The following is a 4824-nucleotide window of genomic DNA, read 5'->3' as shown; positions in this document are numbered from 1 at the left end:
GATTGTCGCACTGTTAAAGTTGTATATATACCTATAATGTAATATATTTCCGCTAGGACAATTTACCTCAACGCATGTAGTGACATCTATGAAAAAATTTATAACACTTTAAGCAATTTTATTTATGAAAAAATTTATAACACTTTAAGCAATTTTATTTAAATCCATGTTTTATGCGTAAATATTTGTTAACAATAATATTATATACGGTAGCACGACAAATCAGCGCAAACCAACTTAGCGCCGACCTTTCGGCGCAGACAACTCAGCGCAACGACAATTCAGCGCATGGACTATTCAGTGCAAAATATTTTTTTTCAATAAGTTTAAAATGCGTTTTCAAAAATAATTACTGTATTGAAATTGTCGGCCATATCTACATGATAATTTCATAAATGTGAATAAATTTATTTGATACTCTGTGCTAGAGACCGGAATCTGAAGGAGGTGTTTATTGTTCAAAGATTGTAAATGCATTGTTTAAGGTTTGCCGAATCATTTTTACAAAGGATTTACAACAATGGAACAATAGGCGGCACGTTTCCGGCCCCTTCAGATTCCGACCTCTACTCTGTGCCTTGAAATATTACGCAAGTAGGGTTTCTCAAATAAGGCCGCAAAAAATATTTTTAAACAGGGTTTCTAAACCGGGTAGCAATTTTCTTTTCAAATAGTTTTTTAGCTATCCAAACTTTTCCGTATGCAGGGTTTCTAAACTAAGGTTCGCAAATCGTCATTGTGAACTTTGCTTTTGATAAAAAATTGGAGAATCTTTGGTTTTCGATTTTTTCCCCAAAAATTATGTTTTCAAATCCTACTTATTCAGGGCTTCTCAACTGAGTTCCGCAAAAAAATATTTAAACCTATAAATATTTTTTAGTAAAATCTTACGTATGAACGGATTCTAGACCAAGGTTCGCAAGCTCGTCTTCATGGGTTCTGCGATTCATATCTAAAATGTCCGCGTATACGTATATACATATGTATTGACGTATTTATCGACCATTGATTTAAATTATCGTGTATTTCAATGGGTGACCATATCGTGCATTTCGCTTATGGAAAAAATTGATTTTGCGCTGAATTGTCGTTGCGCTGAGTTGTCTGCGCTGAAAGGTCGGCGCTAAGTTGGTTTGCGCTGAGATGTCGGTGCCCGATTATATATATACATATATAGATATTTATAGTTGAAAAATTATTTTAAAATATATTATATAAAAGTAAAAATACTAATTTTAATATATTTTTAACGAGTTTAAAATTACAACATTGAAAACAAATATTCAAAAATAATAACCCAATGTTGAAGGCAAGTTATTATTTATCAGGGACCCGAACCGGAATCCAACCGAAACCTGGAATAAGCGTTTTTTTTGTCGGAATGAAAACCGAAATCGAACCGATATTTATTTCGGTTCGGTAAAATTAAACTATGTAAATACTTTGGGAATGATAGAATTAATGGACAAACATACAGGAATGTATATTAAAAATATGTTTTTGAAAATTTTAGGAAAATGTAATATCGATATCAAACAAATCTTCTCTGTTACAACAGGTAATGAGCTAATATTATCAAATTTGTAAACTTGTTAGAAACCGAAATAGACGAAGAAAACCAGAATATTAATTATATAGAAAATATGCTACCTTCCATTGAGAACTGTTCATTCCATGATCTCATTGGAATAAAATGTGTGACACATACATACTTTACAATTAGCAATCAAAGATTCTATTAACGATTCCGATTTAAACACAATTATATGTGAAGGTCATGAGTTGTCAATCAACTCATTATACATATATCATAGATATCAATGAACACATTATAAATGAGCCATCAAAATTGAGCGATTCAAACACCAGTGAACGGAAAAGCAAGAATAAATACACACATACCTCTAAAAATTAGCTTCTAGAATAAAATAAACTACTAGATTCTATTGTCGCACTTTTGTTACTAAAAGCAGGGCCCGATGAAAAGTTGGTAAGCCTAGATAAAGTCAATTAAGTATGGATAAAAATTTTTTTTTGTCTGCATTTTAGCTACATCAGAATCCACCCTCTATTCCGCAGTGCACCAGCGGCAAGCTGCACACGCTAGGAAATATTCTCCTTTGACATTTTAATTATCTAGGTATATGATTACAATAATTTATAGCGAAAAGTCGTATAAAAAGAGGTATAAGACGGTGTGGGTGCATTTACATTTACTTGCTAATATTTAAATACAAGAGAACTGAAAACCGGAACTGAACCGATATATATTTTTTTTATCGAACTGGAACGAAAAAATAACGGTTTGGGTCCTCGATTACTACGTACATACATACTCGACATAGATAAAGTAAAAATGGAAAAACTACCCGATTTTTGTTTTTAATTATGATTATTAATTATTAATATAGAAGAAAAAGAGTAAAAAGATGCTTTCCTCATTGCGTCAATTAATTATTTATTAATTAGTTTTAAATGTTTTTTTATATTAATAAATTCGATCGTTATAGTTGTCCATTCGTTTGTAGTCATCGATTATACTTCTAAGCTAATTAGGAAACTTGTGACTTAAGAGGGCTGGACAGCAGCGCCTTGTCCATACAGACGTACTATACTTCTCCCTTCCTCAATTATGGCACTAGAGAAATTATTTTTTAATTTAAGAGCTAGGAGCCGCCAAACATCTATAAAATCGCCTCTCTTTTACACCCACGAAACGAGTCCAGCGTGCTTATTTAACGGTCGATTTAAAAAAAAATACGCCGATAGATGCACAGAAAGTATCTTTCTCATACCGATGATGAATTTTTTTTAAAAATTGGTCCAGTTTTGGAGGAGAAAATATGAGAATACGAAACCTCGATTTTGTCAATTTAAATTACGTTTTATCTGGTCGAAGCGCAACTGTCGCATTCACTTAATATATACATACACTCAATATATATATCGAAGAAAGGAACGGTAACAAAATTAAGGTTTCAGGTGTACAGCCCTCTTAATGGTCAACAAAAGAAATATTTTGATATAGTTTTAAATAAGAAGAGGCTTGTAATTAAAAACGATTTATTTAAGGAAATAAATGAGTAATTTAAAATTAGGGCATTATGAATTTATTTATTAAGTCTGTAAGTACATACAAACATATTATGTATGTCGAAATGTTTATTGCCGATAAAGATTCAAATGATCAAAAAAATGTGGAACGCTTCACGATTTTGCGTGTCATCCTTGCGCAGGGGCCATGCTAATCTTCTCTGTATCGTTCCAATTTTAGTATATGTCCTGCCGAAGCAGGACGATTGTCAAATTGTTAAAGTTGTATATATACCTATATTGCAATATATTTCCGCTAGGACAATTGACCTCAACGCATGTAGTGACATCTATGGAAAAATGTATAACTACTTTAAGCAATTTTATTTCAATCCATGTTTTATGTATAAATCTATAACAATAATATAATATACATATATATTTTTATTATTTATAGTCGACAAATTATTTTAAAATAAAAATATTAATTTTACTATATATTTTTAACGATTTTAAATTACAACATTGAAAACAAATATTCAAAAATAATAACCCAATGTTGTAGGCTAGTCATTATTTAAAATAAACAAAGAAAATTTTAACAATTGTTTATTATTAGCTTTTTTGTTTCTTTTTGTCTTCATTCAATTCCTGTCAAATTTCATCAATTATGTAGACTAATGTATAATATAATATTTTATATTCATTTAATATAATATTTCACACATTATTTTTTACAACATGTATTTATAATTATCGTCTTACGTCTACCCACACGATCACTATTACTGGAACTATTCAGCCAATAATTAGCTAAAAATCAATGAATACATATTATTTCATGGTTATATAGGATAAAAATGCACATGATAGTTTTTGATTTGTTGACAAAGTATAGAGTAAGGGGAGGGGGGGGGGGAGAGAGATGTTGTCTCTCTCTTATCCGAACAAAATTGATTTGGAGCAGTCCTCGGGGGCGATCGACAGACTGGTGTTTATCCTCGGAACATTTCCCCGGTAAATTGCAAATTAATCAGACGAAATAATCCACCATTAGCGCTGACAGGGGGCCCCATGGCGGCTAGGCCCTCGTCTACAGCCCCCTAGCCCTCGCTCCACATGTCTGTCGGTCTGTCTTATCCTCTTTCAGCCCAATTTTCACCACTAACATACCCAACGATTATAATTCAGGTTGACGCTCTGCTTTTCAGCTCTAAAATGTATCGAAATTGTATTAAACGAGATCCAATATTTTAACTTCGGACAATTTACTATATTGATATTGAAGCCTAATATTTAAAATATATATATTCAATACTTCAAGAATTTTATGTGAGATTGCCATAAAGCAATCTTTCAATATAAACAAAATGAAATCGGATTTTGGACTGACCAAATTATTCACACGTCTTTGTTACCAACAATTGTTGTTCTTCGTTTGAACTTTATTTTAAAGTCGACATCATCATTTACAGCCATTCACCATCCACTGCTGGATGAAGACCCCCCCCCCCAATGAATGGACTATTTCTAAGAAAATAGACCTGCACGTTGTTACTTCAATCTCTTCACTTTCTATTAGAACTTTTTTAATGAATATAATCATTATATTTACATAGACAATATCGTACATTCACCATCTCTGTTTTGCGAAACTCTCATCCACACATTTTTCTAATTTAGTATGCCTATCTTCCTTGCGGCCTACCTTTCACTCTTTTACATTCTCTTGAGTAATATTCTAGCACTTCTTTCATCCACCTTTCGTCCATTCTTCTGCCACGTGACTCA

The 4824-nt window shown here is 32.1% G+C and overlaps 1 non-coding gene across 1 annotated transcript; it reads right to left on the bottom strand.

Moving 5' to 3' along the window:
- Nucleotides 1–3191: 3191 nt before the first annotated feature.
- On the bottom strand, nt 3192–3297 carry LOC143911427 (U6 spliceosomal RNA). Its single transcript, XR_013260573.1, has one exon. It is a non-coding gene; the product is annotated as a U6 spliceosomal RNA (small nuclear RNA).
- Between the last annotated feature and the right edge of the window lie 1527 nt (nt 3298–4824).

Source organism: Arctopsyche grandis, chromosome 4 (genome assembly GCF_051622035.1).
Source record: "Arctopsyche grandis isolate Sample6627 chromosome 4, ASM5162203v2, whole genome shotgun sequence".
Lineage (NCBI taxonomy): Eukaryota > Metazoa > Arthropoda > Insecta > Trichoptera > Hydropsychidae > Arctopsyche > Arctopsyche grandis.
The sequence above is the reverse complement of the archived record's forward strand: the minus strand, read 5'-3'. Positions and strand labels throughout refer to the sequence as shown.